The following is a 16791-nucleotide window of genomic DNA, read 5'->3' on the forward strand; positions in this document are numbered from 1 at the left end:
TAGTAATTTTGTTTAAAACCATATTAGCAATATGAACATAATATGGATGAACTGTAATAAAAAAGTATCTGTTATTGTGGCAGTATTGTTTCAGGAGAGGGTGATGAATTCGCAAACCTGCTTACTGTCTTTAACATGCAGGCATAACTTGAAACAGTGAACTCTACTCTGAGTGCATTCAACGTGATAATAGTATTGAATCCAGTCAAGAGAATATTTGAGTAATTATAGATTTCATTCTCACAGTTTTGTTATTGCCTGTCACTCTTACAAATTTGATCTGACAGGGTAGACTGGAGTAATGTCTCTACTCTGTCTTATGAGGTCAAATTACAAATTTGATATATGTTAGCTAAATCAATATCCCTTGTATTTGTATGAATTTACACAGAAAACTTTATGACTGATATCTCTGTTAAGAGCCCATCAGCTAAGCTGCCATTGTTTAACCCTCTGTCGGAAAGATCAGAAGAAAAATAAAGAATAACTGATGAGAGAGAATAATTTATGCAGATTATTTCTTTTGCTAAAAATAGCTATAATGTTTTTGCATCATTCTTATTGCAAGTGAGAGTTATTATATAGACAGAGTGCCACCTTTTCTTCTGGATATTTCCTCTGCATGTAAAATAAAGAAATAACTGATATCACAGATCTACGATCCTTTAATCAAATTTACAACACAACACAAATAAAGCTCTGGCTTTTCCCGAGTTGCTGCATAACACACATCAGCTCATTAAATTGTTTTACACCATCCTTGGATCAAAATTCAGGAACCCTGAATAAATAAAATAACAATTTTAACTTTTCTCCTAGCTTTAAAGAGGTAACTTGCAAGTTAACTAGCTAAAAAATATGTCACTGAGGCTATATAAAATAAAATTTAAAATATTCTAAAAATATATTTTAAAGAAGTGCAGAACAAGTGATCAGTGAAGGTAGTGAAAGATTTCTGTATTCATGTTACCAAACCCAGTGTCATTTTTTTCTCAAGAACAACGTTGCAAGTATAACAACACAAGCAGTCATCCATTGAAATTTCATATTCATTGTGAGATACCTTGGTGTTGACCTTGATAGAAAAATTTGCCAAAATGCAGCAACAAGTAAAGGGATGGCTGAAAAGAAGAGGCATTTTGTAAAACATGCGGGTATATTTTTGGTTTTATTTGCACAGGATCTTTCCTTAAAAGCTGGGTGTTCCACTTGTCCTGTCCAAAAAATATCCATTCCCATTCTCTGTCACATACCAGGCTGCTTTTCTTTCTGACATTGGACTATGTTTTTCCTGCCTTTTGCTCTAAGTTTGTCCGCCTGGTAGGAAATATCCATTTATACTCCATCCTGAGGTCAGGTCCAAAGGGCATGCCCTAGGCTGCTTCCCGGATCAGGAGTCGTGGTAAAACTGCCGGAGCTCCCAGGTAATATGGCCTCCTACTGGGTTCTTGGTAGATTTCCTGTCTGTTGCTATTATCACACATTATGGACCTGGATCCGCAGTGCACCATTTCTTAACACTGTCGCTGCTCATAGTTTATTTTTCTTTAAAATTTAAATTGCCCTGTTTGTTTCTTATTCTTATCATTAAAATTAAAATACGTGCACTGTATCCCTTAATAGAACACAGTGTAGCTCTTCATTACATTGGCATGGTGTTCTCTGTGAAAGAGCCCATTGCTCCTCATCCTAATCCTTTCATGTAACACATTGAAATCCATCTATGCAGGATGTGTTTAGTCTTGTGAATTCTCTTCACAATCTCTTCTGCTATCTTCTCCATAAAGCAGAAACAAAACATCTTTAAAAACACTCAACTTGCAAATAATTCAAACATTCGTTGCCTGTCCCAGGTTAGCACGAGATGTTTTCTGTCCTTACTCTCTTAACACCTCCAGAGCTTTTTCAATCAGATTTATATTTGGTGTGACAACTGCACATGACTGTGACTACCTCCTCAAGGTCCTCAATTGTACTCTCCTGTGGTCAGGTGATCAGAAGAGACAGTTCATGTAAGTGACCTTCTTGAATTAAATCAACTCGTGGAAATGTCCTGCGTTCTGTCTGAGGTTTATAAACATACACAAGGTAACGTCTGCAACCACTCAAATATTTTAAGATGCATGCTGTTGGAGTGGTCTTACCAGTACAATTCATAATTAGACCAGCGGGTGTATCTTTGAAGTATGTGTAAACACCCCTTCACCATCTTGAATTCAACTTAATAATTTAAAATATGACCCTTATAACATGTTTATATTTTAAAAGAAATGTAATTTTGAAATTTTAATAGCTAACAGACCGATTCAGTGAAACCAAGCATAAACCAAGGTCATTTCACAGATCTGTGCTGTCCATTTTAAGCAAAGCACACAAGCAGACATTGTTCCCAATTAGCATGAAAACAGGCTGATGAACTGTTTGCTTAATGTCTGTACTGTGGTGTGGCAAACTCTTTATTGATAATGAGAGTAATACAAGAAAGAGATCATTTCATAGAAAGTGTGGCCCCTTTTGTGTCATGTGACCACTGTAAAATATATATTGCACAGAGTACATTGAAATTATTACTTGCATGTGCTAATCAACGTGCAAAATGTCATCCCTGTCTGGTCCTACGATTGGTGATTCAAAATGATAAATATAACAACCTTACATCGAAACTTCTGTGTTACCTACCTGATAAACCTAAGAACATACTGTATATTAACATCATTTACGCATATTTGTTTCATCACAACACACCATTTACATAGTCTAACATAGTTTGCTAATTTCTAAACACATACTTAGCAAATAATGTTTAGCTATCATTTAAGTACTCTTTTTACCTTCACGAAAAGGCAACCTGTTCCATGGAGATATATTTAACATTTGTGTGATCAATGACACTATGCTCTAGCTGAAATCTTAAGTTAAAGTAAAAAATATGTTTATAAATTTATAAAAAATGTAATTATTTATGAGGCTTACCACATCACAGTACAGAGCAAGTAACCAGTTTGTCAGCCTGACCGGGAATGACATCTATGGGTGTTCCTTGCTCAAAATGGACGCAACATTTCACGAAATTGTCCTGGTTTAAGCTTGGGTCCCTTTCGGTATATACCAAACTTCCTAATCAGTAAAGCTATCAAAATTTCACAATTGAATTTCTTTTCAAATTTTAAACATGTTATAATAGTCACATTTAAGTTGAATTTTTTACGATGGCAGGGGTTTGGATGGGGTGTTTACACATATCTCATAGATCTACTGATTTGTTTAATGCAAAATGGTACTGGTTAGACCAATCAAGTTTTACGCATCTTAAAATATGTGTGTGGTTACAGATATTTGTCTCACCCTATACATATACATAGGATAGTGCACGCAAAAATTAGCCCCAAAAATCATCCATGAGCCCAGCTCTGATTTAAGCTGCAACAAATGCAGTTAGCCAGCAGACAGCTTCTATTTTGTGTTCATTTTCATTGTGCAACTGAATATTTGTATAGGCTCCTTCAAGCTGAACAATATCTCATCGCAAGAGCTCATGATAAAGTGGTGTACTACTAGTTTTTCTGAATATTGCACTGAAACCAAGAAACCTTCCATTCGTATTCATGTTGTTGCTGACACTGTGGATCGCATGGAATGGAGTCCTTGTAAATCAATATCGCGACAGACACAACATATGGGTGTGTCACAAAGATCATTGCTGATCTGACTCGCCCAGGGTATCGCCTGTTCCAAGGACTTCCCTCTGGCAAACGCCTTTTTGCAGTGAAAGCTAAAACAACCCGTCATTTAAATATTTTGTCTTCCCACGTACTGTTATTCTTACTAATCAGGTCTGAGCTTCTACTCGGTATTTATGTATATCCACACACTAGACTGCCTGCACATTTCAATCCTGCTGTCTCTTTATTTTTTGTATTGCCTTTGTATGCTGAATCATATTTTGTCACTTTAAATGTTATCATTTTGTATTTTATTTTTTAATAATTCTCTTTTGTATTCTGTGTTTTCCTTGCATGTTGCACCAATAATGTCAAGACAAATTCCTAGAACACACTAGTGTACCTGGCCAATAAAGTGAATTCTGATTCTGGTTCTGATTCAGATGTCAGCACATACTCCATGATTTTAGCTTTTCATGTCTACCCCAGTACATATACATACACACGCACACACACACATACAGTACACACAAATTTTATATAAATAAATGAAGGAATTAATTCATAAAAAGGAAAGGCATAAGATGGGCCTGACCAGCATACATAAAACTGCTCACATCAGAATATTGCTTATTTCACTAGGCTCTTGTCACAAAAACCTGATATATTTAAAATTAAGTGACATTTAATACTAAAGGTGTTTTTAATTAGCTGGGTGAGCTTTGTTTAAGTTTAGATTTATTTAATCTAAGACACTTTTATTTATTTATTTTTTTTACACACATATGCCGTAGTATCTTTTCTTTTATTCATTACAGACATTGTTGACAAGTGTCACAAATTTACAAATAGCTAGGGTCACGACAGCAAAGTGGTTATTATTAAACAATTCCCTCAAGGCTCCTGTGTTTAATATTACTTTTTTCCTTTTTAATATTGCTTCAGAACCTGTAATTGAACAAAGAATCTTCAGTTCTGACTGCACAATTAATTAAAAAATGGCACTGCAGATGGTATCACTTGCACAAATGCTGAAATGATTTAGTATACGATTAACAGTCAAAATTGATTTGACATACTCTTAAAGTAGGAAATAGCTGTTAATAATACTTATGATATTATAAACATTTCTTGTTAAATGTCCAAACAGTGGAAACAGTTTAGTCATTATTTGCCAGCTTGACTTGAACAGAGCATCTAATGTTGATTTTCAAATTTAGTAGCTTTGGTGATGCCAGTGTTAAGAAAGTATATTCCATAGGATCTTGTTGCTTATATGACCATCATTTCAACAGAAAGTAGTGTTGTTTTAGAAAGGCCATACACTGCACAATGTATTAGTAAAGTGAAATTTCAACATAATTTTGTTTAGTATATTCAGCATGCTGTATAATTCAGTGCATATTTTTGTCTTCTAAAAGGAAAATGTTACACAGCATATTGGCCTTGAACAAAACTCAGACTAGTAAGGCAATCTGGGTGGCACCTCTGTACTATTACAGAGATATGCCATTTTCTCAATACTGTAAATTTGAAATGGCAAAGCTCCTGAAATGGTCATGAGTGAGTGATTTAGTGTTCTAATTTATCTGACAGCTTCCTAATTAGGAGTAAACATGTTCAAACACATTAGGCAGTGTACAAAATAATAATAATGCTAGTAATCTGAAAATAACAGTCGTGCATGCATATGGCTTGCTTGTAGACTTAGTCTGCCTTTCAGGAAAAGAGATAAGGTGTAGACATCCCAAACTATATCCTGAAATATGAGGATGTGGAATTCCCTGGAGATCCACAGGAAGCTCAGGGTCTGGACCACAGGCACGATCATTTTCTAAGGTTTGGTCATAATGTTACTGTATCTAAAGGTTACTGTTTGGGAAAAAATGAACAAAAACATTGCAACCTTAATATCTGATGAAGTATAAAGATAGTGTCCAAATCTGTTTATGGTTCAAGCTGTAGTCATTCACTTAGTCAGTAGCTGAATTCTTTTTTATTCAACACCTTGATAAGTTTAATAGTATCAACACTCCCTGGGTGACTTTAAAATATCTGTTTAAAGTGTGTATTGCGTGTTGGGGGACTATTGAAGACATTACCATTTCTTACTGAGCTACCGCACTTTCTAAGATTTCTTATACTGTCTGAGGATTTGTTAACGAATGTAATGAATTCTGCAAAACAAAAATGGTCACAGATCACAATGTGCCACCACATTGTTCAAAAAGTCACTATAAAAACAACCACTGAAGATAAATTTTGATTCCGTAGACTGAGTGAAGATGCAGGAAAACAAAGAGACTGATCAAAAAAGATTATTTGAACTGAAAGAAGGAATTGGCTTCTGCTGCAATGAAAAGATGCTGCCATTGAGTTCTCCAGGGATTCAGCTGTGCAACCCCTGATTTGTAATAACAAAAGAGACAGAAAGTTGCTTGCAGGTATGAGATAGTCCTTCACATTGTGTATTATCACTGAGGAGTGATAACTGTTGTTTAGGTGAGCTGTTCCTCAGAAAGCTTTGCTGGGACCCTTTCTCTTCTGTCTTTATATATTTTCTTTCTTTATATCCTCTCCCAGCCTGTTAAGTTTGCAGATGACAGAAAACTAGGCAGAATGGCGGACACCCTAGAGGCATGAGAATTATTACACTAGGGCCAGGAGAGAATTCAGATTTGAGTGTCTGTGTGGCAATTGAAGTTTAATATAAACAAATGTAAGGTTTTACAAAAGTAAAAAAAAAAAGTTAGACATATATGTAGATAGTGTTTCTAACTTGCCAGTACATCTTATGACAGGGGCTTATAAGTTATAGTGCACTTGTCACTGTACACATCAAGAAGGTATAAGAGCTGAATATGAAGCTTAACAGGATGTTGGGTTACTTAACAAGCAATGTTCAGTCGAAGTCAAGGGAAATTATACTCAAAGCACTAATGAGGCCTCATCTGCAATATTTTGTTAAGTTTTGGTCTCCACATTGCAAAAAAATATAATCCGAGAAGAATGACAAGATACCTAGTAGACATATTATAGGAATGTGGGGTATGAAAATTGGAGATTAAGAAGTGACATGATAAACTAGAAAGGGAATTAGTAATGTGGATGCCAGCTATAACTTTAAATGAATTCTTCCACCTGAACATGGGTGAAGAGATGGAAACTAGTTTATTAAACATTAGAATTTTTTTTTTTCTGCTAGATAAGCACAGATACAGTATATGGTCTTGGACCTTCTAATGGAATGACCCCAGACAGTTCATATTGGAAACACCATCTCAGTACCATCATGCTAAGCATGGGTGCTCCCCTAGGGCTATGTGCTCAGCCTACTTCAGTTCACTCTGCTGACTCATGATTGTACTACACCGTCATTAAGTTTGCAGATGATACAGTGGTGGTGGGTTTCACAAGCAATGAAGAAGAGTCAGCTTACAGAATTGACATACAACAATTAGAAGACTGGTACAAATGCAACAATCTGTCTCTTAATGTGGTCAAGACAAAATAGATGGTTGTTGACTTCAGGAATGCCCATGCTGTCCAAACCCCATGGGACACTGAGAGTTCAGCAGTGGAACCAGTCATGAGTGCCAAATTCCTTAGTATGCACCAGGCAGTTGACTTTACTTGGTCAACTAACACCACCTTCATAGCCAAGAAAGAGCAGCAGCATCTCCATTTCCTTCGACAGCTGAAGAAGGCAAGACTACCTCCCCTCATTCTCACCACATTCTACAGGGGCACCATCAAGAGAGTTCCAACCAGCTGCATCACTGTCTGGTTTGGGAACTACAGTGTCTCTGAATGTAAGGTCCTACAATGGATTGTGCACACTGTAGAAAAGATTGAAAGGTATTCTCTGCCTTCCATCGAAGACATCTTTGTAAAGTGTTGTATCCACAAAGCTTACATCATTGTGAAGGACCGCTCCCACTCCTACCATGGTCTCATTGTCCTAGCTCCATCTGCCAGTTCCGCCAGGTACTACAACAGCTTCCAATTCTTGGCTATCCAGATTTTGAACTCTGTGCTGTACTCCCTACACTCAGATCTGCCCCTAGTGGTGAATTTATGTGCATTACATTTGTTACACTTGTCACTACTGTTGCTTTTTTATTTTTATTTTTATCGTTATAATTTATATTTTAATTATTACCATTTGTTTCAAGTTATTACTACCTATTCACCTATTTATTATTTATTTGTAATTATTTATTTATCTGTTTTACTATAGTATAGTTCTTTATCTGTATCACACCTGTCCTGTGTTTATGTTTTTGTTGTGCCTTGGTCCTGAGGAATATTATTTTGTGCTACTGTAGGCTTCAATACTATGTAGGGATGGTATGACAATAAACCCACTTGACTTGAAGTTGCCAAATAATATAGTTAGCTTAGTAGGTAGCCATACTTTGGGATCCTTCTTATCTCAACTAGATGATATTTTGCAACAATTATTTGACATGGTATGTCACACTAAGTGACCTATGTACAACGCTAACATATTTCTTTTTCATCACCCCTGTGCAGATAATATAATAAAATTTCCTCCTCTAATGTTCAAATGTATTCCTTTTAAAGTTCCACTGCTATCTTGTGCTTTTTTTTTGTTCTTTACTTTTGTGTTATACAATTTCTTGTAGTAGGAATTTGGTAGTTTTCGCTTACCACTTTGGGAAAGAGTGCAGGGCCAGCCATTGTACAGCATCCATGGAGCAAATGCAGGTTAAGGGCCTTGCTCATGGACCCAACAGTGTAGGATCTCCTTTGGCAGTAACGGGCATTCAAACCAACATCCTTCCAGATACCAGCGCATATCCTTAGCCTCAGAGCCACCACTCCACCGTATCTGCTATCTACTGATGTATTTTGAATGTTGACCTAGATACCATCGCCATTTCTACTTTTCCTACTGACAGGAGCAACCTTGTAAACCTAGGTAATTCCAACTTCCTATATTCTACAGATCTCATGTGTGAACCCTCCTGTCACTATTTTCTTGGCAACATCTTTTCATTTCAAACTATGCTGCATGTTTATGCGATAATTCCCTATAAAATGGACTATTGAAACCCTATGTACAAGAAGAGCTCCTTTCCTGACTTCTCCAACACATCCAAAAAACAGCCTGCCTGGTATATTTTGGTACTTCCCACTTTCTACTCACACAGAAAGGAATGTCATTTTAAGATAGGTCTGGAGAATGCTCCATCATCTCTGCCTATATAGCCTAAGTAGGCAATTGGGTTGGAAATTTTTCTTCATGGGAATTTCTGTCTGGGCCTGAAAACAGTGAAAGCAGCCATCCTCTGCAAATCCACACTGAGACTTATCTGTTGTAAATATATTTAACAACCTACTAATTTATTTACTGTGTACTTTTTGGAAATAAATTTTCAAATGTTATATTTCTTACATAATCATATCATGTTTTATTTTCTTGGTGAGTATAGCCATTTCCTACAATATGTCCATGTATTACACAATGATCTTTATTTTTGTGTATTTTATTGTCATGTTTGAATTATTATTTTTCATATTTATGTGTTTTATATATGTAATAGTTATATAGCACTTCCATTCCTTGTGCTTTGTGGGTAGAGCCCCAGGAGGCGGGGCCACCATGACATCACTCCTTCTGAGCCTTCTCTTTGGTTCTTTAAGTCTATAGCTGAGTAAGTTGAGGTTAGGAATTCATCATGTTTGTGTTCAGAGAATTTGTGAGAATTACTGTTTTTGGTGCATTTACAGTTTTTTGTGACTTTTTGCTTCTGTTTAAAGATTATACCTTTTGGTATTTGCTTAGGATTTCCTTTAAGGCAACTCTTCTTTTCCTATTTTGCTCTTTAGAGCATTTTGCTTATATTTTTCAATTTTTTTATATATCCTTCATCTATAAAAATTCATTGCTTGCCCACTGGTACACAAGCTAAGAGATTACGGTCACCCTTCCTCTTGTGGTCCTTTTGCTATATTTTCAGACATTTCTTTAATTTTGGATCTGTTAGGTCAGTTTTTCCCACTTCGGGTAAATGTACACTACAGCTGTGTTGACAGCAGATCAGAGGAAAACAAAAAGTGCAGTCAGCACCATCCCTGAAGAAAATGAGCCTCTGGGGGAGTCCACAGTCAGCTATAAGACAAAGTTAGACAAAATCATGTTTCTGGAGACCAAATCAACTAGGTGTCCACCCCAAACCTGGCATTCTACAGTAGACGTTTATGATGGACAGCATAATAAGAAGACACAATCCTTTTATCTTTGGATTCCAAAGCTCCCAGTATGTGTAGTTGACATTACAATGGACAGAAAAAGAGCTTGGAAGAAAAGCAGTGACACCATGTTATGATTTCTTGTAGTAAAGAAGCTCAATATTTACAAAAGGCAGCAATGCAAAAAAATAAAATGAAGAAAGGGCAAGATCATCAGAAATTTCCAAAAACTGAAAGGGCCAAGAAATCAAAGAGATAGAAAAGCAGAGTTATCAAAATATACTAACGAGACAGGTACAAGTAATTAAAAACTCATACAAAGATAAGAAAGGTATGTAGTGTTGTGAATCTTTTTTATGTTATGTATTAATTTCATTTTGAGTTTGTGTTTTGGTTTGTTGAGACGTTGACAGGATGTTATCTCTAATTTGGTGAGGTCGTTTTCATTTAGGTGGCCATCTTTGTTGTGGCTTGAGAGTCTGTTTTTATTCACATGATTAATAACACAAATGTTTTCTGTGTATTATACTTTTTGATTAAGGATTTATTTTTGGATAGGTTGCTGATTTCTACTCATATTTTATTTTTACTCCAATCCTCATTTTGACCGAACAATTACTTTATCCACTGATCTCATCAGCTTTACTAGTTTTGACCACTGCCTGTCTATGACTGGGAGCTTGCCTCTCCCTTTATTTAACCTTTTTAAAATTCTTCTCACATAACTCACAACAATCTTGTCATAGACTAAGGACAAAAATATTTTATAGGTCTAAACCAAAGTCAAGCAGGGAAAAAACATTTAGGTCTAAACAATGCAAAATGCTAATAATACAAGTTTCTGAATAATCAAAAAGCCAGAAATACTAAAAGGTTTTTACAAATAAAATATACTTCTGTAAAATCTGTAAAATTACAAAAGGCCAAAGTGCATTAGACCCAGATGTCCAAAAAAAACAAAACTACAAAATAATAAAAAAGAAGCGTTCTTGAGAATGCTGAGCAAAACATGAACCAAACACAATTAACTCAGTGCTCCAGTGGTCAGCCTGGGGCCTGCTAATCTGTTAAATAAAGCCTCAGGTAGCAACCCCATTAGCTACTCACCTGCAGTGCCAAGTTGGCTGAACATGCAAACAGAAAAGAAAACAACAAATTGAAGTAAAATCCAAAAAGAAGTGTACAAAATGCTTAACAAAATCAAGAAAACGTAATGAAGAATCATTGCACAATACAATAAAATTTACAAGGAAAAAAATAAACTGAAAATAATAGGCAAAACTAAAGCCAGAGACAGAGCACCGAGAAAACTGTTACACAGCAAGGGTCAGAGTAGATACTGAGAGGAGAAATAGAACAAAGCAGTGTCTGCGACAGTTCATATTTGATTGTAATACTTCTTTTTTTAAGCAAATGATTAACCGATACAATATGAACAGCTAATGAGATCTAATCATGGTATGCTAAATTAAAATAATGAATCTTCAAAACTGAATTTTAAAGATGAAACCAAAGGTGCATTTTTTATATAAGCAGACAGATCATTCCACAATGTGTAGCTAAAATTGTAACTTTGTTCTGTTGTTTTATTAATCCTTGAAATCTTAGAACGACATCTTCAGATAATAATAAATGCTCTGATTTGTATATAATGATTGCTTAAGATAGGTAAGTAGGGCTTACGCTTTATCTGTAAATAATAAGCTTTATATGTAAGGAGGAGGAAATCAGCCCAAGTGTAACTGGAACCCATTGTAAATACTTAAGAACAGGAATAATACAGGGTGAGCCAAAAAGAAGTAACACATTTCAAACATTTATTCTACAAAAACACTACAAGATAAAATAAATTTCATTACGACACAAGAAAGAGTATACAAAATACATTTTTTTCACTGTGTTTTAAAATTATGTCTTCAAGGTGGTGGCCATCATTGACTCTATCGGGCATTTCAAGGGGAATAGCAGTGTTCATGAGGGCTTTAAAGTTTTGAGGTCGGTGTGTGTATACCTTCAACTTGAGATAGCCCCATAAAAAGAAATTTCACAGAGTGAGATCAGGTGAATATGAAGGCCATCCGATATCACCACGCACGTAGATCAGCTACCCTGGAAACATCTCCCACAAAAGTTGCATGGATCTCCGCTCCATATGAGGTGTTGCTCCATCCTGTTAAAACCAGGCATACACCACATCCATTTCTTCCAGTTGGAGCTGCAAAAAGTTCTCTGCCATTTAAATGTAACGTTCTGAAGTGATGGTGACAGTTATTCCCCCTCCTCAAAAAAGTAAGGACCTACAGTGCCAAATTCTGCAACGGTGCACCAAACTGTAACATGCTCACTGTTCACGCGCGTTGGCTTCAGACCAACAGTGAAAGTTTTGCTTATTTATGCAACCATTCAATTGGAAATGTGCCACATCACTGCACATGACAATGGTATCTCGATGAACGGTTTGCAGAATGTTCGTGCACAACTCTCTACAGTCTTTTCCAGTCTCTCCCAGTCTCTCTGCACTACCATCATTTTGTATAGATGGAAATTAAGGTCCTCATGCAAAATCCTCCTCAAATGTGTGTTGGAAATGCCTGAGGCAGAAGCATGTTTGCGTTCTGAATGTCTAGGAGACTCCAAAATAGATACCCTTACTTATGTTTTCAGGCATTTGTACAGTCCGAGGATGACCTGGAGATTTTCTGTTCAATGTTGTACCTGTTTGTCTAAATTTAGCCACCCACTGAAGAATTGTTTTCCTATTTGGGACGTCATCATTAGGAGGAATGCTGAAGTGCATTCAGAAGGCATGTTGGTTAGTGATGATGGTTTCGTTGTTTCCGAAGAACGCTTCGACAGCAAAAGCATAGTGTCCTCCAGACCAAGGCATGTTGCCAACTGAAAACTATAGGGATCGCCTATCAAAGGACACCCCCCCAACCCACTCAACAGACTACAACGTGCAATGACCTCAAGAAATGTGGTACTTTAATTTGGCTCACCCTGTATGATCACACTGTTTAGTTTTAGTAATAATTTTTCCAGTAGAATTTTAACTTAACTGGAAGTTGCATATAAACAGTTTGAATAGCCTGTAAATAGCACATAGCAGTATTCAGTCCTACTAGAAATGAATGCATGCAGTAATTTTTCAGGATCCTCCATATTAAAAAATCTAGAAATTATAGAAATCTTAATTTTCTAATATACAGAAACAACACAATTTTATCTGAAAGGAAGGTATACAGTAGCTGGGTAAAGCATACAATCTAGTATTCTAGTCTGGTATCTTTTCTATTAAGAAAACAGAGGTTTTGGAAATTAGTGAAAGTTAAGGGTTTTAATAGGATTTTGAGTTAAAATTTTGACTTTGATTTGGATTTTCATTTTGAATTTTTGATGATTGGCTTCTCAAATTTTTTTGACATTTGACCTTTGTAGCAAATAATTTTGGTTTGACCCTATGAAGGCCCATTTCTTACTTAAAATCAATTTCTTAAAGCCTTGCCACTGACAACATATTCAAAACAATATCTCAATCGAACCTGCAGTTGGGTTTGATTCTTTACCTAGCAAAGACATTGTTAAACAGTTGTACACTGTCAACAACAACAACATTTATTTATATAGCACATTTTCATACAAACAGTAGCTCAAAGTGCTTTACATATTAAAGAATAGAAAAATGAAAGACATAATTATAAAACAAAATAAATCAACATTAACATCGAATAAGAGTAAGGTTCAATGGTCAGGGGGGACAGAAAAAACAAAAAAACTCCAGACGGCTGGAGAAAAAATAAAATCTGTAGGGATTCCAGACCATGATACCGCCCAGTCCCCTCTGGGCATTCTACCTAACATAAATGAAACAGTCCTCTTTGGATTTAGGATTCTCACGGAAGGGCTTGATGATGATGATGGTCACGTAGACTTCTTCCTTTTAATCCATCCATCATTGTTGGAGCATCATGAAGCTTTGAGTAGGTGGAGGTGGCGCAGGCCACCACCACAAAGAAACCGGAAAAAGAAACAGAAAAGAGAGTAGGGGTCAGTACCGATTTTAGAGCCACCATGAATAGTTGTTATGATGAATTGAACATACAGAGTATCAGGATTAAGTTAAATTACGATTAAAATGAAGTTATAAAAAGGCCATGTTAAAGTAATGTGTTTTCAGCAGTGTTTTAAAGTGCTCTACTGTATCAGCCTGGCGAATTCCTATTGGGAGGCTATTACAGATTTTAGGTGCATAGCAGCAGAAGGCCGCCTCACCACTTCTTTTAAGTTTTGTTCTTGGAATTCTAAGGAGACACTCATTTGAGGATCTGAGGTTACGATTTGAAATATTAGGTGTCAGACATTCCGATATATAAGATGGGGCGAGATTATTTAAGGCTTTATAAGCCATAAGCAGAATTTTAAAGTCCTGTCCTGGCTTAGCTGACACAAAATTAAAAAGTATTTGTAGAGAACACAAGATGTCTTAGGGCTATGCATTAGCCTGTAAAAGGTAATTTAGACTCAAAAGCCTTATGATTATGGCATTTCACTTATCCCATTATTTAAGTATTCTGCTTACTGAACTGAACTGAGGAAGCATGTACAGTAATCCCTCACTATATCGCGCTTCGACTTTCGCGGCTTCACTCCATCATGGATTTTAAATGTAAGCATATCTAAATATATATCACAGATTTTTCACTGGTTCGCGGATTTCTGCGGACAATGGGTCTTTTAATTTATGGTACATGCTTCCTCAGTTTGTTTGCCCATTTGATTGACAAGGGACGCTATTGGCAGATGGCTTTCAAGCTACCCAATCAGAGCATGTATTACATATTAACTAAAACTCCTCAATGATATAAGATATGCTTCCTGCGGTGCTTGATTGTTTGCTTCTCTCTATCTTTCTCACTCTCTCTGCCTGACGGAGGGGGTGTGAGCAGAGGGGCTGTTTGCACAGAGGCTGTTTGCCTAGAGGATACGGACGCTCCTCTACAAAATGCCACTTTATCGCAGTGCTTCTGTATACTTAAAAGCACGTATTGATTTTTTGATTGTTTGCTTTTCTTAGCGAGCGCTCTCTCTGACATTCTCTGCTCCTGATGGCGTTCCTTTGAAGAGAAGATATGTTTGCATTCTTTTAATTGTGAGAAAGAACTGCCATCTCTGTCTTGTCATGGAGCACAGTTTAAACTTTTGAATAAAGGGTGTTATTTCATGTCTAGAGGGCTCTAATAATGTTCACAGGGTGGGAGAGTTTCTAAGGGCTTAAAATATATAAAAATAAATATAGAAATATATGGTTTCTACTTCGCGGATTTTCACCTATTGCGGGGGGGTCTGGAACGCAACCCCCAATCGAGGAGGGATTACTGTACCATAAATTAAAAGACACATTGTCTGCAGAAATCCACGAACCAGCGAAAAATCCGTGATATATATTTAGATATGCTTACATTTAAAATCCACAATGGAGTGAAGCCGCGAAAGTCGAAGCGCGATATAGAGAGGGATCACTGTATACTCAATAGATGGCACTATGTCAATGGCAATAAAGCACATACAGTATGAATGATGAAATGCATGCATATGTTATGATCCTGCAGCGGCAGAATACTTTAGTCAAAATAAGTATAAAAAAATTAGGAGATGAACTAAGTTATAAGGAGAAGGCCGATACATGTACAGGGATAGGCTGAGAAAAATGAATTAAGCTCATTGTCAAAACCCAAAGCGCAAAGAAACAATATGTAATCAAAGGTCAAGACACTAACTGGCATAGAGTTTAATTCTTACTGTATTAATTTGAATTCTAACAGTGAACCCTCTGTACCACCCTGCATTATATATAGAGCTGTGACATTAAAAGTGATACAGATTATGTGGCCAGTAACTTTGCTCAGCAACAGTATTGCCATGCAAGTAGTGAAGGGATAAAAAATCAAAATAAACAATTTAATAACCATCTAGCAAGAAAAAAATAAAGCGACTATAAGTTAAGGTAGTTGAATAACAATACAAGGGTCCTAACTGTGAAAATCAAAAAATCAAAAATAACAAAACTAGAATGTTAAGCAAAAATCATACTTAAAATAGATCAAGCGTTGAAAAAAAGATACTGTAAATATTATTAGAAAGCAAATTTCTTCTAAAAGATTTATATTATTTGCAGTCTTGGGTAAAGACATGACAGTAACTTCTGAACTTTTAATCTGTCACATCAAAACATCAAGGTCCCAGCCTCTGTGGACCAGCCCCATAAAATTAAGAAAATGAGTCCTAATGGTAAGTACCCAAAATGGCAGCACCCAATACCGAAACATATTGGCATTAGAAATGATACAAAATAAAATACAAAACTCTGAATACTTGAATTTGCAGCAAAATGACATCATAAAATAAAACAAAAAGTGTAAATGCAGATGAATAAACATTTGTGTAGTTTAATTACTTCTTGACTTTGAATGCTATTATTCACTAGGAGGCTCTGCCCACTGCTCGCTTCGCCAAACCCGGTGCGGGCGCTGGGCCCCCATCTATTCTACAGCTGAGCCTCTCCATTAGAGAAAGTGATTGTATTTAAAGATATGGTACAATCCCCCCTGGCACCTTTGGCACCCAACCCCCAGTTGCAGCCTAGTAGGCCACCCCACGACTTTCGTGATATTTTAGCTTATCATTTAAAAACGGAATAAGAATCTGAAAATCTAACAACATCAACAATATATTCTGAAAAAAATCATACCAAACACATATATGCAGGTTTTAAAATAAGCCCGATTTAAAGCGTGACAAAAAACGTCACATAAAATAGTTGTATTTTTAGGCTTAGGATTTTACAGTATATATAGAGAACAGATATTTTCTTTTTTTAAATATTTCATTTTTACAATGTTTTTCAGTGGCC

Source organism: Polypterus senegalus, chromosome 1 (genome assembly GCF_016835505.1).
Source record: "Polypterus senegalus isolate Bchr_013 chromosome 1, ASM1683550v1, whole genome shotgun sequence".
Classification (NCBI taxonomy): Eukaryota; Metazoa; Chordata; class Cladistia; order Polypteriformes; family Polypteridae; genus Polypterus; species Polypterus senegalus.